Source organism: Nomascus leucogenys, chromosome 11 (assembly GCF_006542625.1).
Source record: "Nomascus leucogenys isolate Asia chromosome 11, Asia_NLE_v1, whole genome shotgun sequence".
NCBI lineage: Eukaryota > Metazoa > Chordata > Mammalia > Primates > Hylobatidae > Nomascus > Nomascus leucogenys.
Genome location: NC_044391.1, coordinates 73,686,564 through 73,712,962, shown reverse-complemented (window position 1 = coordinate 73,712,962; position 26,399 = coordinate 73,686,564). Strand labels below are relative to the sequence as shown.

General features: G+C 36.2%; 1 long non-coding RNA gene across 1 annotated transcript in view; it reads left to right on the top strand.

Annotated features, from left to right (window-relative positions):
- Nucleotides 1-1,969: 1,969 nt before the first annotated feature.
- The window catches only part of LOC115837353, a 47,256-nt gene continuing 22,826 nt past the window's right edge, over nucleotides 1,970-26,399 (top strand). Inside the window, exon 1 of the long non-coding RNA XR_004032408.1 lies at nucleotides 1,970-2,025. This is a non-coding gene — a long non-coding RNA (uncharacterized LOC115837353). The remainder of the gene's footprint in view (nucleotides 2,026-26,399) is intronic.

Sequence of the window (26,399 nt, the reverse complement as noted above, 5' to 3'; positions counted from 1 at the left end):
AAGGATCTGGGTAGGGGAAAGATAGGCAAGAGCTAAAATGAGAGCTGTTTTAGGCACAAACTGATTTAAATAAACTTATTCTGCCAATTTAACAGCGAATACAACATACTTGTGACATTTGCCTGGCATGTTTTAGAAACAGCAAAGAAAAAAATAGTGTGTTTGAGCAGATGTAGAATATTGAGCACTCAGGGTGCTATGTAAGGTCTAGAGAGGCTGTTTGAGGTTGTATGTTAAAGGACTTTTTAGACCAAGTAGAAGAGGCTAAAATGTGTCCCATTTGTATCAGAGAGCCAATGGAAACTTTTAAGACGTGGAGTGTCATGATCTGATTTGTTGAAAATAGAACTGATTATAGATAATCTGAAACTAATTTGTCATTAGTCAATATTTTGTTGAAGGGAAAATTCATCCTCTTATCCATAGAGTCCTCAAACTGTAGACATCTGTGTCTACTCTGCCCTTCTCCAATCACTGTCTATATCTTTGGTACCAAATCCTATCCAGTTTACTCTATATCATCTCTTGCAATTTTGTTTTCCATTCTTTCCCTTAGCCATGTCCAGATTCACACATCTTCTATTTGCTCATGCCTGGACTTTTGAAGCACATCATGCATTAGGGGGCCAGACACCAGCAACTCTCCTTTTACCAATATATTCCTCATAGTGTTGGAATTATGGAATCTCTGCAAAGAATAAAGCAACATGCCAAATACTTCCTCTAGTTTCACTTGATAAGAACCATGCAATGCCTACTATTTGCTGTGATTAATTTTTTATTGTTTTGCTTGTGCAAACAACCTTGAGAACTAGAGAACTCCTGAAGCACAAAGTACTCTGTAATAAGTGATAATCACCAAATGTTAGGGTAGAGGCTATCTAAGTGAGCATCTCCCCTGAGCCCCTAGGCTCTGAAAAGTTATCAACAGATAGCCAGGCCGACCCTTGCCTTCACGCAGGGCAGAAAGGCCGAAGCAGCCTGATGGCAAGTGCCCTTATGGCACTTACCATGTCCAAGTCAGAAGTTGTAAAATGGTGGCCAATGGGCTGAATTGGCTTAAAGCTATATATTTTTAAATGGCATCATTTAAATAAATATTTATAATTTGAGAGAATTCACATAAAAATTAACATTTATGCCTTCTGTTGAAAATACAGAAGATCTGTCCAAGCAAGATCAGAAATCAGATGGGCCTATGTAGAGGAGGGGCACGTTCTTGAAAAGGTGCCACCTTTTACTGTTTCCACATCACATTTGACCTCTATTCCTTAACACTCTGGGCCTGGGGGAAGGGGAGGGAGAGAAGATGGGGAGTATCGAGAGTGCCTGGGATTGAATTTCCTGTCATCCCAATGGGAAGATGTCTCAGAGTTAGAATTAAACTTTTAAATCATGATTGTAAAATAAAATGAAATTTCCTGAACCCATGAGTGTATAGATTTTTATCAGCTAGGTGTAATGTCAATAATTTTATTGGTTGAGATTTAAAACAATCCCTCAGATTCTTCCTATTTCTTATTTTCTCATCCTTTTAAGAATAGAGAGCATCAGATATATCCATAGACACAGTGAAGAATGAGCAGGGAATAGGTAAGGAAATGGGTGGTCTTCAACATGGAAGTTCCAAGCAGTAAATTAAGCTGGGGAATGTTATGGGTAGAAAACCAAGGAAAGAAAAAAATAAATTTATAGGCACATGAGATTAACAGACTATTCCTGTTGTGACAAAAAGTTAATAAGAACAGAGAGCAAGAGCTTTTGCCTCTTTAGATGTTTGAAGACAACCAGAAAACATCACAGCCTAGGGCTGGAGAGCATATAAAAGATAAGTTTAGAGAAGTCCTCAAACCGATAAAATAACAACTTACTTCCCCAAAAATGCTAAGGGTGTTTGTCTGTGGTTAGTCAAACCATTAAAATGGGGAAGGAGGAGTGGCCAGAATTTTCTCTTCTAGGTTCAGAAGAGCCACATTTTGCCGTTCCGACTCAAAGCAACTACATTTCTCTGCAGAGCACAGAACTGTATGTAAATTCATCCATTGTAAATCTAATCTGCAAACATGTATTAGATCAGTATTTGGAGACAGAGAAGCCAACTGGTTCTTAACATTACATTGTATAGCTTCTATTAACATGTATCTCAGGGACTCACTTGGGTGATATTTGCATTGCCTAGGCTGTGGACAAACCACCAGGCAGCCTGAAAAGGACTTTACTCTAGGGAAGAAACAGTGTGAAAAATAGGGTGGGGGTAGACTTGTTGAAGTGTGTGTGAGTGAGGATAGTGGAGAAAAGGAGAAAGGAGGCATTGGTAGATTCATTTAAGACAAGAAATGGGCATTTCGGTTTCTTAAAAGCCACTTTTTTTTCAATTTAAAACTGTTTTGGGACTAGAGCCTCAGCCATATAAATTATTCTTACTAGGAACAAAATTCTCTGAAGGAAAAAAAAAAAAGCTAAACATGTATCTTGGCAAGGGGTTTCATATTTGAATTTAAATTTAAAGATAAATTTGCTTTTAAGAAAGCATAAAAAGGCAATTTCAGAAAAAAATCAGAAAAGCTCAGTTTTCTTTTTATTAAAAAAGAAACACAGAGAAATAAATTGATTTAGTTTCTTGTTATGTTCCCTTGGATATGACATAAATTGAAAATTGTAATTAGAAAAGAAATGAAAAATAATTCAATAAAGCTTTCACAGTTGTTCCTGAAAAAGCCATAAATGCAGTATATAATGACATAATGCAGTAGTCAAGATAGTCATTGTTCAAAGTGAACTGAAGTGTACATTATTACATCAGCAAAAAGATCCCATAGCTGACACTAATCTTTAGGGTTCTGCCAAAGTGGCATTTTATCCAAACTTTCTGCATTGACCTCACAATTCCACATACGTACCTGTAATTCAAAACTTATGCATTTTTCAAAACATGTGTAATCTGTATATGCAGATATGTGTACTTCGAAGGGTTAAGCTACCCAAGCCATAGTCAATGAATCACTTTTAAAAAGAGCAATAATTCACTGTAAGAATCACATAATTTCTTACTGTAGGTGTGCTTTACCTAACTTTCACACACTCATGTTTGCTTTAAAGAATTCAGAATTTATGAAATAAATGACACAGTTTTTAAAAATCTTTTGAATCCAACAACTGGAAAAATAAGTGAATTATTTCAAAGATATTATTACTATACTTGAAAATATCATTTCAAAAATCCCAGTTCTTATTAGGGAGTAAAAAATAGGCTACTGCATTTCAACCTAAAGCTACATTTTAAAATGTGCATATCTTTGTATGCAATATATTTTCTAAATGTAAGTAATTAACTGTCTGTTCTTGAAATAATTTTTGGTTAAGCAAAAGTTTCAACTCCTATAAGTCATAGTTAATAGCATGGTAATTACAACATTTTTATAATAACTTACAATCTTCTGAGATGTTTCACAACTCCTTCGGTTAGGGCTGGCAAATATGATTTCTGTTACTATTCTATTTTAGCTTTTCAGTAAGTGCCAGCAAGCAAAATTATATTCCTTTCCTTTTATGGCTTTCTGTGAGGCCCTGACTTGTAGAGAAGGCATTTGTGAGGTTGTTAACATTAAAGTTAATGCTAAACAGCTTATATTTTAACTAGAGATACTTCGCAGTTGGGATATATGCACATTTTGATCCTTTGCCACAGATGTAGTTGAAAATAGTAAATACTTTCTTCTCATTTATTTATTTTTACTCCTGAAATCAGGTGGCCTCTTAAAAATCTTCAGAAAAGTTAGCTCGTTTGAAAAGGAGACCAGGAAATATTGATTGACATAAAAATGAAAGTTCCAGCAGTTGACACTTTTTGTTTTAAATAATGTAGAAGCTAAAAAATAAAATAAATTCACTTTGCCAAAATGCAAGGCATTTTAGGCTCTTATGAAGGAAAAAGTGAATACTAACGTGGAACTCAGCAAACTGGTTTAAAAAAAGTGGGAAGGGAAGGTTTTTGTTAGAGGATATGTCAGTTTGCTATTAAAAAAGATTACTATTCCAAGAAGTCTGGCTAATGCCAGAGACTCTTTATCAGCAAAATAAGAGAAGCACGCTGAGCCTCAAACATACTTCTACACATTTCTTGAAAAAGTCTGGGCAATCTTTAAAACAGGAGTGAAGAGCAGAAAGCCATACCAGTCCTAGTGGTGTCTGAAGTGTCCTCTGGTGATCTCCATTACCACTTTGACCACACCTCTATCGCCAGCTGTGTACACGTAACAAAGGTTATCAATAAATAATGTATTCATCTACTGGATTCCAACGAAAGCCCTGATTACTTTTCTCCTATGTTTGGACTAAAGGTATTGGCTTTCTTTAGATATAACCAGGGAATATGAAATGCATTTAGGCAAAAGATCAAAAAGTACACAGAGGCCTGGCTAGTAAGAAGGAACATTATAATTTGCCTTCATATGATAACACTGTAACTGCTTAAGTACTCCTCAAAAATAACTTTTCATGGTATGTCTTTACTGATCCACTAAGAACTCTTACAGTATTAAATATATTACACTATCAAAATTCTGGAGAATGCATCCTTTCCTATGTAACCCTCTATTTGATAAGATAAAAGAATTTTTCCATTCATTGTGCCTTACACAAATGGTTTATCTTATCAAAATGAATAGTGCTCTAAAAACAGGAGTTTTTTTTAACTAAGCAAGATCTTTTTTAGATGCATGTTTTGTGCCTACACGTGTTCTATATAATCAGCAGTTATAATCATAATACTTTCTGTAATTATTTAATTTCCAAAGTTTTAGCTGACATATAGCAGTATACCTGAAAAATATTAATAAAGCTTTTTGAGCATATTCTCTTTCATCTTCAAAAACAAGGTACCTAATATAATTTTATTATGCTTTGATTCAGAAACCATATTAATTAACCTTTTAGAACACAGAAATGTAGGATTTTAGGGCTGACATGGACATAAGAATTGTTTAGTTCAACTGTCTTTAAAGATTTTGCAGGAGATGGTCACTAGATGAAAAATTTGCTTGGATTCACATAGCAGCTGTGAATAAAGAATTGATAGAGTAATTTGAATATGAACAAAGTAATTAAAATTTAAAATCTGAAATATTCTTTCAATGACTATATAAACCTCTATCCATCTATCATATGTGTTTTGTGTAATGTTAGGAAATGGTATTTCCCTTCTCGGAAAATATTTTTAGTACCATAGGAATATAAAGATACAAAAGACTTTTTTATTTCTGTTTACTCAACAAATATTTATAGAAAATTATTTCCTTCCTAACAATAACAAAATGGTATATCAACGAACATTTTCATAAGAACAATATACAATATAAACTGGTACAACTATTCAAGAGTCACTTAGTGAATGATAGTGAATTTTTGATATTTTAATTAATTCTTCTGTTGCCAAAGCCACAGCTGTACAAACTCTGTAATTATGAGACTGAATATGCATTGTAATTGTGTCTTTTCTCATTAGTTCTATTTTTCAAGCAATGGCAATTTAAATAGATATTTGTATTGCAACGCTTTTCCCAGGAGAGATTATAAACAAATAAAGCAGGGATAGTTACATGATGAAATATTATGCAGCCATTAAAAACTATGTTATTAAATTATTTTCTAATGACAAAAGAAAAAGAATATGATATTATTTCAAGTGAAATAACCTATTTAGAATCGAATTATCACACACACACACACACACACACACACACACACACACACACACACACAGTGAAAGGAAGCCAGTGAAAGGAAGCCTCCAAAAAAGAAATTTTTTTTGAGAATACTAACAATGTGGAGGTTTTTCTGAGTTGCAGAATTTTGGAGGACTTTAAAAAAATTCTGCACTTTTAGTATTTTCTACAATGAGCATATTTATGTTTATATGCAGGAAAGACTAAAACTAATTTCAAAGAAATATAAACAAAAATATGAAAGTATGAAATATGATAATGCAGGTGCAATTTCAGGCTACTTAAACACTGCATTCAGTAGCATCTTTTCTTTAGAGAATGTTAGGATCTGGGCTAGTATGTGTTTTATAAGAGAGTATGAGACAAAGGCATTTTTGCTCAGTAAAAGATTAGAAGCATTAGAAGCATTGCAAAGCGGAAGAGACCAATGGAACAGGAAACAAAAGTAAAAGAGTTTAGATAAGGGACTGCTGAGAAAAACAAAAGTGAGTTGCTAACAAGTAGTAAGAGCGTTTTCTGAGTGTTTTGGCTTATCATATTAACTTAGACAAAGGTAGGAGGAAATAATATTTCTATAACATCTGTAATATGGCAGCGATTATGCTTGAACATTTTATTTATATCATTTACATTTAAGTTGGGTCATATAGGTCTGTTTATTCTCATATTACTTAGATATAATTTACCTCACCCTCGTATGTTACTGAAAAAAGCAGAATGACAAGAAGTAATGAAACCATGATTTAAGTTAGCTTAGTTGGCTGCTAAAACTTATGCTCTTTGCATTTTACTTTCCTTTCTCCAGAATATTTTGATAAAATAATTAAAAGTACTGTCTGTCTTCCAGGATGATAATGGTTCTCTTACTTGACTATCTGAAAAGAATTTGCTAATTTTTTTTTTCAGATTGAAAAGTAGACTCAGGGAGGGGTTTCACGTAGAGACAGTTCTCTCATGTTCTCAATTTTGTGGCTGAGCAAAAGCCAGTGATATAACAAAAACCAAATGGTCATTGGAGAAAGACAGGCCTCTGTTCAGCTCCCAGATCTCACATTTGCTGGATATGTGACATCAGGCAAGCTTCTTAATGTTTCTGAGTTTTAGATTCCTATCTGTAAAATGTACTAACAATACCATCTTATAGAATAATTGTGAAGATAAATGAGAAAAACATTCAAAAGATGCCTAGAAGAAATTACAGCATATCATAGACCTCCAATAAATGTTGGCTTTCTTTTCCTTAAGTGCCAGCCCTTGGATACTTTTTACAACAAGCTATTAATACTTGTTGTCCAGGACTTTTGTCAGTTTCTCCTGAGCTTCCTGCAGCAAGTGGCAGCCTACCTCTTAAATTCCTAGGTGTCTGTAATTATTTTTGAAAAGTCCCTCTTTTTGAGATTTTTCACTATGTCTTTCTCATTAAATTTTCTAATTTTCTCCATGAGCCTCAGTTTTCCACTATGAAAATATAGAGACAAAATTCAATAAAGTCATAATCAAGTTTGTACTTGGAGTATATAAAAATTTAGAGAAGGATCCTAAAAAATCTTGAAATTCAAGAAGCAGACAGGATGAATCAGGCTCATATCCTTTAATTTTGTTTAAAACTGCATTTATTATAATTGTTGTTCGTATTATTATTTTATTTTCAACTTGAATACTTTAGGCAGGGCATACTTCTCTCTCGTCAAAGCTTCACCACATTCTACTGTGACAGCTTCTCATATTTACATTCCTTACCTGCTTTTGATTTAGTTTAAACTCCTCTTTCAATGGTCTCATCAGGAACACTAGCATCACTTAGAGAAACACCAGCATCACTTAGAGACGTATTAGAAATTCTGGGACCTAACCCCATACCTAGTAAATCAGAAACTTTGTACATAGGGCCCAACAGTCTATGTTTTATCATCCAGGAATAATAGCTAATTTTTGAGAAGCTCTATTATAAATAATTACAATCACATCAATGCCAGCAAGCACTCTACTTTCTTGACAATAACCCAACCCCCAAACCTCCACAAGTCCAGCATTTGTTTACTGCACCATGTGACATGATTGCTTTCTTCAGAGCATTTTCAGCAACCCTGTAATGTCTCCGATTAGCCTGTGTATGGAGAGTTCATTTTTGCAATAATCTTATAAAATCACATGCAAAGCATGTCTTTATGCCTTTCTAGTCTTCTTAATCCATTTGCTGTTTACAATACCCATAAGACTTACAGGGAGGTAAGCAGAGTACTTACCTTGAGTTCTTTTTAAATATTAACACATTAGTCTTTCCTTCTCTTTTGTCAGGAAGCTGTGACTCATTTTACAGATTAAAAAATAAAAACAAAAACTCAACCAAAACAATCAAAACCAACCAACCAAAACAGAAAACCCCCAAAACCAAGTTCTCAAGGTAACAGAGATTTAAACGGTACATAAATGTTTAAGGCCATATTAAGGGGGATGCCTATATTACACAGGCATATTTGATATCAGCAACTTTTTGGCTTATGGAACAGAGTTTTTGTCTTGTCTTTTTCTAACATCAACATAAACACAAAGTGATGAGCTTCTTCAATTTTTAACATGACTAGTCAATGTGAAATAAAGCAAATATGTTTGTAAAACAATAGGAAATAAAAGAGAGCAAAATTTTCTTTAGATTCACATTTATAAATGTTGCTTTGTTTCACTTGATATTCTCTTCCACAGTTGTTTTTTTTTTTTTTTTTTTTTTTTTTTTTTTCTAAGTCAAAGAAGCTGTTAACATTACTGATTGAAAGTCCTGTTTGCTTCTTCAAGACATGGGAAACTGTGGGCCAGGCAGTCAGAATCTAAATTGTGTAACCTTGTTCAAAGCTTGATGGTGCCCTCACTGATGCTAGCACTAGCTAAAATGTGTTTGTTGACTACTCATCCTACTCAATGTGAGGAGCCGTTTCAATGAATTTTCTCATTTATTAAGGGTAGATATTTTTCATAAAGTCAATCAGACCATATACCTTCTGTGTCTCAATTATTTATGTGGAAGCAAGGGAAAAGTTAGGAACATTTTGTAAAGATATTTTTTAATATAAGGAACAAAAGTTTAATACAAAAAGAAGTGAATGTAATGCAACTACTATGATAGATAAACAGAATTTCTTTGCAAAAGAATATTTATTCTTCATCTCCTAATCAGCTTGCAGCAAAGCCAATTATTTTTCCACCAAGAGATAACAAGCAATATCTAGGAATATTGTTTACATTACCTGTGGCACATATATTTCTTTTTTTCAAATCTCAGGAATAGTGTCTATAATAAGTTTGGCATGAGAAAAAAATATTTTTGTATCACTGCTCCTTTACATAGTTAGGTTGATGCATTCAATATTCTTCTGAATAATTATCAAAGTAGAGGATAGAGCACTAAAAGTTATTTTTGGGGCTTGTCAAATACAATTTATGGGAGGCCATTGGTTTGAACTGAACTCCTGTACTAGGCCCAAGAGACCAAACCAAAATGGAATTATTCACGTTAAAGCTCCATACTACCAAGCTGAAACCAATTTGTTTATCTAACCTTCCGAGCAATCAGGAGAGAGAGAGATAATATTCAAATCCCGAAACAGGCCAGTTTTAGTGGGCATGACAAGGAAGTCCCCTTCACTTTAATCTTTAACTTTGAAGCAACCAATCCATTTTTTTTGTTGTTGTTCTGCTTCTTCTTTCCTCAGCCCTTTTCTGTCTATAAAGCCAAATTTCTCTGCTTGGCTTATCAAAATATCCATTCTATTTTATAAAACAACGTGTTGCCTGATGCTAGAATCACAAGTAAAAGCTAATTAAGATCTTAATTAAATTTGTGGTAATTTTGTCTTGTGACAGGTATATTTTCTTATTATTTTCATCATCAGCACTCAGTACAGTTATAGGATGCATGTTGAAATCATAAATGATTGCTAATATACATTAGTTTGATTTATAATTTGTGAAGTTTGAAAGAAAGTCTCAAAATGGATGAAGGATATGAAGTAGACTATTATTCATCTTCAGAGATTAAGTAGTAAGAGTTTAAAAACTGAGCAGCAACACAAAGTAACCCTATTAGGAATGACATCTGAGTCACAAACCCAGCAATAGAAACCCTTGAGTTTTAAAGCATGTGCTGTAATCATTGAGTTTCAACAATCTTTTTACTATCGTCCAACTTCACATGCCACATTCAATAGCAATATGCCAAGATGTGAAATGATCAGCCTATCACAGAGATTGCACAGAAATAATTTCTTTTCTACATTATCCTAGCATTTTTTTCTTCCTTTAATGGAAGTAGTGGTTGCACTTTTGCCTTGTATCAACATTAGAAGGCAATTTAATAAGCCTGTTAGATGCCGATTAAATACAGAAAAAAACTTTTGTTTCATTTGTTTCTGTTTCATACATCTAATTTATTTAAAAAAGCCTTTTCCAAGGATGGACGTATTTTATTTTTGTAATTTTTTTTAAATCCCCAATTTTTTTCTTTTTGGTGGGGGTGAGGATTTTCTTTTTCTACTGAAACACTTCATTTCAAAACGTGCTCAGATGCCTCTAAGTAATATGAATCCTAGTGAATGGTAATGTTTGTATAATCCATTTAAAAAATCACTCCAAAAAACACATTATCAAAGATTTAGTCTCTGTTTGCAGTTCTGTTAGCTAACATGACTGAAAATGAAACTTGGCATGTGGTTAGTGTAGACTGAACTTAAGCATGTTTCTCAACTTTTAAGTTCCTGTTTTAGGCAAATGTACTGTAGTTAATAGTTTATTAATTCAACAGAAGATTAGAAAAAAGGGGAAGGGTTGTTTTTTTTTTTGTAATTTTCCCCAAAACTGACGAATTAGATGACTAAATTAAATCACTCTATTAACAAAATTTCAAGTATTTTTCTTGTCTTCATCTTTGTTCCTATATCTCCTCCCCAAATCCTCTCTCTCAATTCAAATTCATGCCTTAACTTTCTTTAAATATACTGCCTAGACAATCATCTCTCCCATAAAGCACTTCAATCAAGCCCATAAGTTGCTTAGAAGCACTTCTGTTCAAAATACAAGTTTGTATTTTCTTATATATATATATTTTAAACAGTTACCTGGTTAAAAAAGTCTAACAACAACCTTCCTCATTTATTACTTACTAAATGACATAGAAACTCCCCAATTAGGGTCTCAAGTATTTCTACAATATGGCTTCCTTCATCAAGCACTTTAATTCCTTCTATTTAATTCCTTCTACAATATGGCTTCCCCATCAAGCACTTCAATTCCTTCTATTTCCTAGTATAAGTCACAACCCACTTTCCAGCCAAACTGGGCTCTTTGCTATTTTCTTTTTTGTTTTTATTTGAGACGGAGTTTCCCTCTTTCGCCCACGCCGGAGTGCAGTGGCATTATCTCTGCTCATTGCAAGCTCCGCCTCCCGGGTTCACGCCATTCTCCTGCCTCAGCCTCTCCAAGTAGCTGGAACTACAGGCGCCGGCCACCACGCCCGGCTAATTTTTTGTATTTTTAGTAGAGACGGGGTTTCACCGTGGTCTCGATCTCCTGACCTCGTGATCCGCCCGCCTCGGCCTCCCAAAGTGCTGGGATTACAGGCGTGAGCCACCGCGCCTGGCCAACTATTTTCTAATAACTTACAGGTTTGTTCAGTCTTTTTATTTACACTTACTCCCTTTTAACTTCTTATTGCTTATGTCCACTTCCATTAGGATTTTCATTTAATGATATTTATTTAACAAATACTTATTAAGTGCCACCCTGGGCCTAGTCCTAAAATAGGAAGTGGGGAGATGCCAGTGAACAACAATGAAGGATGCTTCCCTGCATTCATGGGGTTTTTAGTAAATGAAAACAAAATACCAGCCGGGCACAGTGGCTCACGCCTGTAATCCCAGCACTTTGGGAGGCCGAGGTGGGTGGATTACCAGATCAGGAAATCGAGGCCATCCTGGCTAACATGGTGAAACCCCGTCTCTACTAAAAATACAAAAAATTAGCTGGGCGTGGTGGCGGGCACCTGTAGTCCCAGCTACTCAGGAGGCTGAGGCAGGAGAATCACTTGAACTCAGGATGCAGAGGCTGCAGTGAGCTGAGATCACCACTGCACTCCAGCCTGGGCAACAGGTGAGGCTCCGTCTCAAAACAAAACAAAACAAAAAACAAAAAACACCAACTTAAATATAAAACTAAAAACTTATGATAGACACTTGGAAGGCAAGATCTGGAGAGCTATGAGAGTGAAACTGGCGATCTAATTTAACCTCTCAGTTGGTAAAACTGTGAGACCTGAAGCATGGGCAGGATTAGCCAAGCGAAGATTCGATGGAAATCAGTTCAGTCATAAAGAACAGCATTTTCAAATGCACTGAAGAAGTTTATAAAAAACACAAGTGTGTCCATTACATAGTGTGAGGGAATTGCCCATAGAGAGAATACACTTCCCAGGTAGCCAAAGTGGATGTACTCCTTCATTTCTTCTTCTAACCTGAGTAATGAATATTTTTAATGTAATTAACAACACTTAAAGATTTTAGGTATGACCCTAGATTGTAAACTGCTTGGAGGCAAGACCTATTTATGTTTAATTTTTTAAACGTTTATTTTTGTTAATAAAGATAACTTATTCATCTTTTGTAGAAATGGGGTCTCACCGTGTTGCCCAGGCTGGTCTCAAACTCCTGGGCTCAGGTGATCCTCCTGCCTCAGCCTCCCAAAGTGTTGGAATTACAGGTGTGAGCCACCATGCTTGGCCACTGACTATTTCTTATTCATGCTTTTGTTCCATGCATTGTTCAACACAATACACAATAGGTAATGAATATAAGACTGGGTTTCTGAGTGGGACTTGTGTAATTAATTACACAGGATCCTGCACTTAGAAGGGCACACTCTTGCTTTAATGCTCAGATGTCATTGTCCTGAATTTCTTAATACTTTTTTAAAAAGGACCCTGATTTTCATTTTGAATTGAGCCCCCCAAAATTATGTAGCCAATCTTCAATGAATGTAAACTTGCTGAGTGAATTAATGATTCAAGGGCCAACAGGATCTAATTGGAATAGTTCTGCAGGTCATTTTTTTACTAGGGTCTATTATACTCTAGGCACACCATATGAGTCTCAGATGAGTTATGTGATGGATGGCTTAGAAATGAACAAAGTTCTCCTTTAGGAAACGTCTTCAGTTCTCAAGTGTACTATTTCTTTCTTTTTTTTTTTTTTGAGACAGAATCTCACTCTGTCGCCCAGGCTGGAGTGCAGTGGCGCGATCTGGGCTCACTGCAAGCTCTGCCTCCCGGATTCACGCCATTCTCCTGCCTCAGCCTCCGGAGTAGCTGGGACTACAGACGCACGCCGCCAAGCCCGGCTAAATATTTTTCTTTTTTGTATTTTTAGTAGAGATGGGGTTTCACCATGTTAGGCAGGATGGTCTCGATCTCCTGACCTTGAGATCCGCCCGCCTCGGCCTCCCAAAGTGCTGGGATTATAGGCGTGAGCCACCGCGCCCGGCCTCTCAAGTGTACTATTTCTTAAATAACACATTGAGCTCTATATTGATGTGGTCACTTGTGACTTACTCAGATATTACTGGAACCCTCTCAATTGAAGCAGAATTTTTTTTGTGTGTAATTACTTCTCAAATCTACATCCCCAACACTAGGAAATGAGTAAGTTAAAGTCCCAGGCATTGTTTACTAGGCAACAGATCTCTTTGCATTTTGTATATTATTTGCCACCTGTCGCATACCACAAGTATGAATGAGAGATATCAATGTGGAGAAATACATTTCATTCAGGACCATGCTGATGTGTCTATGGAAGTTTGCAGAAAAAGCAAAAGCAGTAAAAACCTTCAATTAGGACAGATTAACCACATTATATGTGTGCCTGGTAATGAATGACTGAATTGGACCTTCTACAGCTGAAGCTTTGTGGCTTTGGGTGCCTGGAAGAACTAGTTTAGTTTTTAGTCTAGATAAGAACAGTGCTAAGAAATATTTATGGGAAGCTGGGGTAAATATTGAAAATTATTGACTGACTCAATCATTTCAGAGTATGAGAAGCCCCTTTAAGAATTCAGAAGAATTTTTTTTTTAGTTCATTAATCAGTTCACCAAGCTACAATAAAAAAAAAAAAATCAAAATTCTCTTACTAAGCTTCAATATGACAGCCTGGGCTCTCACTATCTGTTTGGATCATGATCCATGGATTATGGCCTCCTTAGTGCAGTTGACAATTTAAACTGTTTTAGCCCAAGAGGAGTTTTTATGGGTACTTTCAAGCAGTGAGTCAAAAAGGTGCCTGCAGAGTAAATAGGACTTTAAACGACATACCTTTCAATTCATTGCCTGTTGGCAAAGTACAGATTCCAAGTCTATTTCATGAAAGCCTTCTGTGGATCTCAGTGGACTACCTCATGCATGTACTGAACCTGGGTTTGGGTCATCTCTCCCTGTTCAACAAATAGTGACAGAAAACTCTTTTCATTAATAACAATTGCAGAACATTATTATCTTTCAGATAAACTATTAACAGATTGTGAAATTAGTGACTAAAAACACTGCTTTGAAAGAAGGTGAATTTCAAACCTATGCAACCAAGCAGGACTGAGTAAATCCAGCATTAATCTATTTGGTGATTAGTTGGAGATGTGGAGTTACGATTTTGTTAAGAGAGTGCATTCATTTTATAATGATAGGATATAGTAAACCTATATTATTCATGAACAAAATATCACCCCTCAATCTTTTTTTCTGAAGTCCTCAGGGAGAATTCCTCCTTGGTGGCCTACTTATACACTGTACATCTTTCGTGACACCTCATTATCTTCCTGTACTTAATTATTTTTATCATTTTCTCTCTTTCTCTCTAGCCAAATGCTCCTTGATTATAAAGACCACTTTATTTATTTATTTATTTATTTTGAGACGGAGTTGCCCAAGCTAGAGTGCAGTGGCACGATCTCCGCTCCCTGCCACCTCCACCTCCAGGTTCAAGCAATTGTCCCACCTCAGCCTTCTGCGTAGCCGGGATTACAGGCACATGCCACCATGCCTGGCTAATTAAGAACACCTGTTCTTCATATCTTTATCCATCGTTCCTGGCAGATAATAAATGCTTATTAAATAATAATGAAAGGGTGCTTGGATCATTCTTCTTTTAAATCATACCATGGTTATGTGTATCTTCTTAGTCCTGATACCTAGGTAGCTATCAAGTCTATGGAAGGCAGCCTGAGTCCATAGAAAATGTATACCAGGCTGAAAAGTTTTAAGCACACATGAGAGTGTGCCCGTATGTGATGGTGGAGAGACTGCTGGAAAGCAGAGTGGCAGAGTGTTTTCTAATTCTGGGGGGCATGAGTATCTAGATTGAGGAGCAGGGAGGCAGGGTTTGAGAAGAAAGCAAACAGCACAGAAATTGCTTTGATGCACTGTACACACAGTGCATCACATCCTCACCCTTGTGGGGAGTTGCTCTCTGAGATGTCTGGCTTTTGCTCTGACATCGGGAAAGAGGCACTCAATTTTTAAATTTCTGCTCCCAAAATATAGGGTTTAGGAGCGGAAATGGAGAAGCACAATTAGACTCCTGACATTTTTGTTGTTGTTGTTATAGCATGGAAACATTTTATCTAATGAAAACAATTAGGAAGACATTTTAGTTTTAAAATATATAAAACTTTGTGGGGCAGAGTGCCAACACATTCATTTACAGAGCAATGAATATTTCACAGGTGTGTATAAAAGACATCTTGTAAAAAATTCTTTTTATAAACAGAATCAATCTATATTGGACTCTGCTTCTGTCCTTCTATAGAACCAGGATCAGTTCTTAATAAAAGTGTATATATACACTTACATATATATGCATATACATGCACGCATATACACACATATGTATGTGTGTGTGTGTATATATATATATAATCTATGTCGAAAGTAGTTAAATTAACTGCAGTAGAAAACTTTAATCTGTGAATCTAATTAAGCATATTGTTTACATGTCAATTGGAGGCCCATTTTAACGGGCAGAATAGAAGAATATTAACTAAATTGTGACAATTTATATAGCTCTCATTTCTCCTAATTTAGCTGTTGTAAGATATTTTTTCAAAAAAAAATTTCTTCTTAGCTGCACCAGTTTTCCCTTAACATAATTTCCAATGACAATATAAAATGCAATATATTTATTTATTGACAATTTTAAAGTAATTTCTATTTTATTTTAATTTTCCTCTGAGATTATTTTAAACTTACATTTTCTTTTTTTGAATTTTTTTTCTTTGTGTAATTGTGCACCCGAAACATTTATTTTTTAGGTACTTGTGATAGACCTTGCTCTCCCCTATTTCTGCTCCTTCCATGTGTACACAGAATTGTGAGTTGTTGAAGTAATGGGAGACCATTTGCTTTAAGTCTGGCTTCTCTCACCATAGGAGGGTAAATATTGGTTAGTTTAAACCAGTTATTTATCTTTCCAGTAATAGAAATGGAAATGGTCACATGATGTAACTCAGCTGATGAGACACAAAGGAAAGCCTGTTGGGAGGCACCTGGAAAAACTGTCATTACTTAATAAGAGGGACAAGGGAAAGATATGGAGTTTTGTAGTCTTTTTGAGGGATGAGAATGCAATAATTGGAACTGCTATAGCCACTTGCAATTAGGTGGAAGAGATAAGCCTGAAGGCAAAGCTGAGGAATTAGAAAGAAAAGTTGAATAGTTCCTGGGTCAATGATAAAATCCTCTGGATATGCAAGGTTATACATTGTCTAATGTTTAGAGCTATTTTGAGTAGCATCCTCTGTTGCTTTCATTGAAAGAATGTTAACAGACATCACCAATTCTAGAAACTCATGGCTCCTACTGAGAATGGGGATGTGAGTTAATACCAGAAGATGCCATTCAGTTTAGTATTCCTTATTAAATGTGCAGACTCTACCAATTAAGCTTTATAATTTGATACATGGGATATTAGATGAAGACCAAGTTGGGCTTAGGATGAAATGCTATCATTCCAAATATCCATATTTTTGGAATTATTTTAATGTTTAAGATTATATACAGGCATATCTCAGAGATATTGTGGATTCAGTTCCAGACCACTGCAATAAAGTAAATATCACAATAAAACAAGTCACACAAATTTTTTGGTTTTGCAGTGCAAATAAAAATTATGTGCACATTATACTGTAGTCTATTGAGCATTCAATAACTTTATATCTAAAAAGCAATATACACACATTAATTTAAAATGCTTTATTGCTGGAAAATGCTAGCATTCATCTGAACCTTTAGTGAGCCATAATCTTTTTTGCTAATGGAGGGTCTTGCCTCAATGTTGATGGCTGCTGACTGATCGGAGTGGTGGTTGCTGAAGTTTGGGGTAGCTGCAGCAATTTTTAAAAAGAAGACAGCAATGAAGTTTGCTGCATTGGTTGACTCTTCCTTTCATGAAGGATTTCTCTGTAGCATATTATATTGTTTGATAGCATTTTACCCATAGCACTTTTTTCAAAATTAGAGTCAATCCTCTCAAACCTTGCTGCTGCTTTATCAAGTAGGATTTTGGAATATTCTAAATCATTTGTTGTCATCTCAATAATGTTCACAGAATCATCGGGAGTAGATTGCATCTCAAGAAAATACTTCCTTTGCCCATTCATAAGAAGAAACTATTTTATCTGTTCAAGTTTTATAATGAGATTACAGCAATTCAGTGACATCTTCAGGCTCCGCATCTAATTCTAGTTCTCTTGCTATTTGCTATTTTTATCATGCCTGCAGTTAGTTTCTCCATAGAAATATTGGACCCTTCAAAGTCATCCATGAAAATTGGAATCAACTTTGTCCAAACTCCTGTTAATGTTACTATTTTGACCTCCTCCTATGAATCACACATTTTATTAATGATATCTAAAATGGGGGTGGATCCTTTCCAGAAGGTTTTTGATTTACTTTGCTGAGATCCACCAAGGGAATAACTATCTATGGCAGCAATAGGCTTTCAAAATGTATTTCTTAACAATAAGGCTTCAAATTACTCCTTGATCCATGGGTTGCAGAATGTATATTGCATTAGCAGAGATGGAAACGTTAATCTCCTTGTACATCTCCATCAGAGCTCTTGGATCACCAGGTGCATTGTCAATAAACAGTAGTATTTTGTAAGGAAACTTTTTTTTCTGAGCAGTAGGTCTCCATAGTGGGCTTAAAATAGCCAGTAAACTATACTATAAACAGAATTGCCCTCATCTAGGCTTTGTTTTTCAGGCAGAGTAGATTTAGCATATTTCTTATGGGTTGTAGGATTTTTGGAATGATACATGGGCATTAGCTTCAACTTAAAGTTAGCACCTAAAAGTACAGTCAACCTGTCTTTTGAAGCTTTGAAACCAGGCATTGACTTGTCTCTAGCTATGAAAGTTTTAGATGGTGTCTTCTTTCAATTTAAAGCTGTTTCATCTACATTGAAAATCTGTTATTTATTGTAGCCACCTTCATCAATTATTTTAGCTAGATCTTCTGGATAACTTGCTGAAGCTGCTACATCAGTATTCACTGCTTCACCTTACACTTTTATGTTGTGGAGATGGCTTCTTTCCTTAAGCTTCATGAATGAACTTCTGCTAGGCTTAAGCTTTTCTTCTGCAGCTTCCTTAACTCTTTCAGCCTTGATAGAATTGAAGCGATTAGGATCTTCTTCTGGATTACAGTTGGGTTTAAGGGAATGTTGTGGCTGCTTTGATCTTTTATCCAGACCACTAAAACTTTCTCTCTACCAGCATAAAAGGCTGTTTCACTTTCTTACAATTTGTGGGTTCACTAGAGTAGCACTTTTAATTTTCTTCAAGAACTTTTTTTGCATTCACAACTTGGCTAATTGCTTGGTGTAAGAGGCCTCGCCTTTGGCCTATGTCAGCTTCTAACATGGCTTCCTCGCTAAGTTTAATCTCACGGAGGTAGCAAGTAAAACAATAGTTACCAGAGGCTGGGAAGGATGTGTGTTGAGATGAGGTAGGGGGAGCGGGGGAGATGAAGAAAGGCTGGTAAATGGGTACAAATATTGAGTTAGAAGAAATAAGTTCTAATGTTTGATAGCAGAGTAGGGTGACTATAGTTTAAAACAATGTGTTGCATATTTCAAATAGCTAGATGAGGGGACTTGATGATCCCAACATATAGAAATGATAAATGCTTGGGGTGATGAGTAACCTAAATACTTTGACTTGATTCTGTACACATACTATACATGTAACAACATATCATATGTACCCCATACAAATGTACGAATGTTATGTATCAATAAAAAATTTTTTAAAAAGAGTATTATAGAATTCTTTGTCAATTTCCTTATTATTAATAATACTTTATTTCCACTTCATATGTCTGATTTTTCTTTTCTTCTTTTATAACATACCCCTAGAGACAGATGTCTGATTTTTCCAGCCTACAGTTTATTGAAATCTGCTAATATTTTCTAGTGTTTCTCATAGTGAATCTCTACAAAGAGTATATTCAACATACCTCAAAGTCAAAGAAGCTTAAGCCAAAAAGCAAGTTAGATGAATTTGTTTCTACAGCAGTGACAGAGCATGGCCACCAACAGGTCTGGGTTCACAGTCTTGGACTTCAATTCTTTTTCCTTTTTTTTTCTTTTGAGGCACAGTCTCACTTTTTTGCCTAGGCTGGAGTGCAGTGGTGCAATCTCAGCTCACTGCAACGTCTGCCTCCTGAACCTCTGCCTCCTCCTCAAACGATCCTCCCACCTTAGCCTCCTGAGTCGCTGGGACTAAAGATGCTTGCCATCATGTTCGGTTAATTTTTTGTATTTTTTAGTAGAGATGGGTTTTCCCCATGTTGCCCAGGATGGTCTTGAATTCCTAGGCTCAAGTAATCCACCCGCCTTGGCCTCCTAAAGTGCCGGGATTGCAGGTGTGAGCTACTGCTCCTGGATATATGCCACAATTCTTGTAGCAAGGTAAAATGTTCCGGGGCATAAGGTCATTTGCTCTGCTGTAGTTCCTGGGTGAGCAGAAGCTCCACCAGCAGCCTGTGGAGTCAGAGGAGGAGCAATATCCCAATAGCATGAATCCCATTACCAGAAAAGGATGGCAGAGGTTTTAAACAAGGTAACACATGTCTTCTATGTGGGATGGGTGGGTGGGTAGTAGGTGTAAATAGTTACAGCAAAACGCAGGGTTTCCCAAACAAATTTGACCTGGAACTCTTTTCACTCAAAACATCTGTTTACGATTTCTGGGGAAGTAAGTTTTTGACTTAACACTTCAGGAAATTATTCTTTAGTGTATGCAAAACATTTTAATACAGATTAATACCCTGTATCTTCATAGCAATCCTACTATTATAGATACAGCCAGCTTACCTTAGGAAACCCAGAGTCAGAGAGGTTTACAGATTTACCAAGTCATGTACACTACTGGGAAAAATTCAGTCCCAGTTCCTTGTTAAAACTTGTCATGAAATGGCTTGCAGACTGTGAAGTGGTCAGTTCTGTAAGTTTGAAAATTTTTGAACGTACGTCATGTAAGCCTTTGCACACAGCAGGATTGGTGCCATACAATGGTTTTGTCACTACTGCATTTTATATCCCATTAGTGCAATTATACAATGTGGGCTTTGGTATCAAATCATTTAGGTGAGAATTCCAGCTGTTCCTTTTGCTACAGTTGTGCCCTTGGGCAAATTACTTTCCATCTCTGACTACCTTTCTTCATTTGGAAAAGCATATCAGTTGAGGTCAGGAGTTCGAGACCAGCCTGGCCAACATGGAGAAACCCTGTCTCTACAAAAAATACAAAAATTTGCCGGGCTTGGTGGGGTGCACCTGTAATTCCAGCTACTCAGGAGGCCAAGGCACGAGAATCTTGTGAACCAAGGAGGCAGAGATTGCAGTGAGCCAAGATCGCCACTGCATTCCAGCCTGCATGACAGAGTGAGACTCTGTCTAAAATAAAAACGAAAGAAGGAAAAAAAAAAAGAAAGATAATGATTGCAAATTACTAAACACAGTGATGATGACATACTAATTACTCAATGTCTTAGTTATGATTTTAGGGACAATTGTCACAATTGAGTCATAGTGTAGTGAAAGATTCCAGAAAGTTTTATATTAATTGTATATTTCTCTCTTAATATGTGCATTTAAATACAAAAGCTTGTTTGAAATGCATTTTTTTTTCCTGATCTGTATTTTCTGATACATTTTGGGCAAAAAAAAGAGAAAGACATGAATGGAAATCAATTAACTCTAACTTGAAACAGATGTCCCTAAAATGTGCTGCATGTTCTTTCACCCATGAGCAGCTAACACATCAATTATGGAAAGGGAGAAGCATCCAAATCCAGATGTTTTGAATGTCTTTGGAATTTATACACTTTCTTAACTATGGCTAGTTGAGTTACTGTATGCTGATAACTGAAATAACTTCTTAATTGCATGTCATTGTAATTTCAAAGACAGCTCTTGGCCTTTTAATAGTAACAGAGGTGATTCTGCTCAATGAGAAGCAGATGCCAACACAGAACTAAATCAGATGCAAAGCATATAGATAAAATTTTTCTGAATTATTTCATCAGAGCAGAGATTCAAACATATTTCCTTTTGCCAGTCTTACTTTATAGCTTGGTGCAGTTGATAAATCTCAAAGGAGCTTACAACTGTTCCACATGGGAACTTACTCCAAGTCAGAAAGAGGCAAATACAGTGCATTATGATTTACAGTCCGTTGCTGAAAATAGGATATTGTGGCTTAAAGAAATATTTAGACATTACTTAAGCTAACTATTATGGGATTGAAATGAAGGTCTAAATGTTATGACTGGAACTGCACTCATGTTTCCAAAGCTTTTTAACCAAGTCAGTAGCTTGCAGAACAAACTTCACTTTAGAGTAGGGCACACATGCACACACACATACATGCACACATGTGTACACGCACATACCCAGGCATGCATACATGCACACAAGCACATGTGCATGCACTCACACACACGTATGCACTCACACCATGCACACACACAAAATCAGGGCCAAATAATAGCATAATTTATATGAATATAATCTCCCAATTTTACTTCTTTCAAAACCCAATTGGTATTTCTTAGCTTATTTAATATTGATAATTCATATCTAAATAGTCAAAAGCTCTGATTGCCTTTGAGAATTTGTGTCAAGAACTCGTATGCCAGATTATCTTAAATATATAGTCATACACTGCCCCAAATTCGGACTTTCCTTACTTCCCTACTTTCCTTACTTCACTACTAAACTATAATAGTAGAAAGTTTCCTTAGGGCAATTTCACTCTTAAATATGATAACTCTTGAATTTTACATGGACTTATGCAAAAAAAAAAATCCAAAGCTTCTTATCTGTATGAAATGAGGAAGTTTGGCAGTGGATGGAGACAGCATGTATCTTGAGGGGATGGTGAGGGTATGGGATGGTTTGGGACTATAGTTCAAAGTCTTGTGTTTCAAAGATGAACTTTGTTTAAAAGTCTTCCTTAGGCATAAATTCATAGGATTTTAAGAATAGTTTTTGTCCAAGTCTTTGAGTATAATTGATTCTTTGGGAAAATGTTACTTGGCTATTTCTTAAAATCGCCGACCCACTCCCACCTATGTAAGTACTCATATCCCATTTAAAAAGCATGGAAAAGAGTCAGGGGCAGTGAGAATTGACTTCATGGAAGTCTTTCAAGACTATAAAGTAAAATCATATGCAGGACTCAACTTTTATGCAATTTTCTTGCCAGTGTTATTAGGTGGTCAACATATTACCAACCTGCCCTAACAAACAAAATCTGCACGAAGGGCTCTTGGTTATGTGTTGAAAAAAAGGTGGAAGGAGGAGGGCAGTAGAGTGGGACCACTCCTATCTGGTGTATACAATAATACCCTCACTCCATTAGAAGAACTCAGGGGTCTAAATAGATTGAGTCCTTAGTAGGAAGAATCAAGAGGATATAACTAGACCTTTTGTGAGGACATCATTTTATTTTCCTCTAACATAGAGGTTGGATTGTTCTACATGTATATTTTAAAAGATTATATAACCCACCACTTAGAAGGTATGAATAGAGCAAAAGAACATGAGGCTGTAAGGACAGAGAAGCAAAAAGGTTTCTCCTAGTGGGGCCCACGCTGAAAATTCAGGTATAGCTGTGAAGGTTTCCTCATTGTTTGGTTCAGCTCATCAATACAGCTAATGAGGATTTGGGAGCAGATTTGATTATTTCAAAAATTAGGAAGCAAAGTAGGTTTACTGTAAAAATGTCCCTTTAATTTATTTTTCCAGGACGTTGTAATGTGGCAAGCAGGTGATAGGATGGGATTTTGAGTCTAATTCAGGAGAGGGAATCCTAATATAACGGGAGTCAAAAACTTTACTGTAACTCGGAGAGGCGAAGACAACCAACACACACCAGGAATTGGGAAGAGACTACTAAATACCAAGCCGAATTTAAAACTTGGCTCAATTGGATAATTCATATGATTTCTCTATGTCATTAATACTGTTTCTCTGGAAAAAGAGAAAGCTTAGTTTGATCAGCTTTTCTTCCTAAATGTATCTACAGAGCAGTGTCTTCTTTCTGCCTTGTCACTACTTGTTCATTCAGCACTTTGTATGGATTTGTGGCTGTGGTGGAGTGGTGCACACTCTAGTCTCTCTGACAGCTTGGTACGAGTCTAGTGGATGGCTAAAGAAATGGATGACCCAGTTCACTTCCTGATGCTGCTATAGGCCCCTCTATGTCAAGTTGTAATGCTCACTTGGGCTCCATCTGGTGGTCTACTCTGCTGCGCTTTCCATAAAGCCACCTTGTCCCTGCCAAAACCATCCCATCTGCCAAAGTCCACACCCGATTCTCAACCACTTTAAGAGATATTTTCTATACAACCGTTTAAGTTGTATGGAAACCAAAGGTGACTAGGAAAGGTAAATCTTAAGACTTCCTTCCACCTGACAAGATCACAGATTGGTATGGATAATCAAAGCCTCAAGATTTGGAAGCGTTTCTGATAGTCTTGCTCTCCTGTTAATCAACATATTTTTTCTCTCCTCTTCTATCTTCCTATCTCCCCTTCTTTGTGCCATCTTCTAGGAATTTCTCCCTCTGTTTCAAACTCTTTCATAACTCTGATCTCCTCTCAAACCTTATGGAGACAGGGACATTTTCTCTACAGTGGAGAAAACTCTGATACTGATCTTCCAGGCTTGGTTATTGAAATACAAAACGGTAAGAAAAACAGATTTTTAAAAAAGTTTATTGGATCATTTTTCAAGACAATGTAGTGGCTTGCAAGACACTTTTCTTACTGCATTATCTTATTTGAATATCAGCAGTGAAATATCTCTTTTCATTCCCACTGCAATAAATGGTTACTTTTTGTAATACATTTTAGTCTTCCTTCAGCAGATGGATAGTTTAGGTCTATTAGTGCAAAGCTGATGAGTTCATGTATTTAAGAATACAAATTAATATTTGTCTTGTTAATATTTCCAAGAGATCAGGTGCTATATCTAGACTTCTCTTTTCCAGCTTTGATTCAGAGAAGCAACATGTTTGATAAATGATAACAAATACCAAGTCAGTAGACTCTTGTTCTATTTCCTTTGTGGGTGGGTACCTAAGGAAGAAATTGCTGTGTAGGGTATCCTAGAGCAATGCAGGGGAGCCTTAGTGCAATTATGAGGGCACAGTGGCATGGTCGTGCATACAGAATTTGTAGGGTCATCCCAGAGGCTCTTTCATTTCCTATGTACTGTGGACATTGTGTTGAGAGCAAAGGAGATGGGTGGGTTGCCATGTAGGAGGCTATTTTAGGAGGTAGAAATAGTAGATGGGTCTATATACAGGAAAAGCTGAATCAAGAGGAAACTGAATCAAGAAGAAAACTGAATCAAACAGGTAAAGAAATAGCATGCTTCACTGTAGCCAAAAAATTACAAACTTTTGCCCTGGAGGCCAGCAAGACACTTAGGTAGTAGGAAGTCAAAGACTGGACACTGGAGACCCACGGATATCATCGAAGGCCCACCGTGAAGCCAGGTGATTGCACTCTCTTGCTAAAGACACCAAGTCGCCCAAGCCACATACTTCTTCCTCCAGATATTACATATCACTTCAGAGGTAGAAGACAAGGGAGAGATAAATTACAGTAGAAACTAAGCAATTTTTTAGTTGTCTTCACCTCTCTGAGTTACAGTAAAGTTTTTGACTCCCATTATATTAGGATTGCCTCTCCTGAATTAGACTCAAAATCCCGTCCTATCACCTGCTTCCCGCATTACAACGTCCTGGAAAAATAAATTAAAAGGACATTTTTACAGTAAACCTACTTTGCTTCCTAATTTTTGAAATAATCAAATCTGCTTCCAAATCTTCATTAGCTGTATTGACGAGCTGAATCAAACAATGAGGAAACCTTCACAGCTATACCTGAACTTTCAGCGTGGGCCCCACTAGGAGAAACCTTTTTGCTTCTCTGTCCTTACAGCCTCATGTTCTTTTGCTCTATTCATACCTTCTAAGTGGTGGGTTATATAATCTTCTCAAATACACATGTAGAACAATCCAACCTCTATGTTAGAGGAAAGTAAAATGATGTCCTCACAAAAGGTCTAGTTATATCCTCTTGATTCTTTCTACCAAAGACTCAATCTATTTAGACCCCTGAGTTCTTCTAATGGAGTGAGGGTATTATTGTATACACCAGATAGGAGTGGTCCCACTCTACTGCCCTCCTCCTTCCACCTTTTTTTCAACACATAACCAAGAGCCCTTCCTGCAGATTTTGTTTGTTAGGGCAGGTTGGTAATATGTTGACCACCTAATAACACTGGCAAGAAAATTGCATAAAAGTTGACTCCTGCATATGATTTTACTTTATAGTCTTGAAAGACTTTCCATGAAGTCAATTCTCACTGCCCCTGACTCTTTTCCATGCTTTTTAAATGAGTTTAGTGTTCCTCTGATAGAAAGAGTGTGATATGACCAATCTCTCTTAAATCCTTGTCTAATATGGCTATTTGCTAAACAATCCCTTTAGTTAACGCTCAGCCTTGTCTTGGGGAAATTCTTTCTGGCAGAATATGTGAAAGTTTCTCTGTTTCCAAATATCCTTTTTTATACTTTAAAAGTAAAAAACAATTACTTACCACATTATTCTGTTTCTTCTAAATAGTACATTCCATAATTTAACAAAATTACCTTTTAAAATGTAAATGTTACTGGAGGGTGGGTGAAGTGGTTATATTCTCAGGGAGCATAAATTTTGTTTGAGGAAAGTGAAAATAGATGGTAGTATTGGCAGCATGTTGGCTCATAGAAAAGTAATTTTAAGATATAAGATTTGACAAAAAGGGGCAGGCCAATTTGAAAGTATTAAAGTCCTGCTTAGCAGAGGTATTTGGGGGAAACTTGTGAAATATTTTCACTTAAAGAGAGTTCTGCTTTGTTTTTTACCTTGGGTCTTACCTAAGGTAACTATATGTCCCAGGTTGCATGTGACAGTCTCAGTTCACACCAGTTGTCCTGGAGTAATTATTTTACATTGAAAATTGTCCCAGAATGCATAATACATTTTATGGAAAATCAATTCTTATACCATTTATCTTCCTTTAGATAAG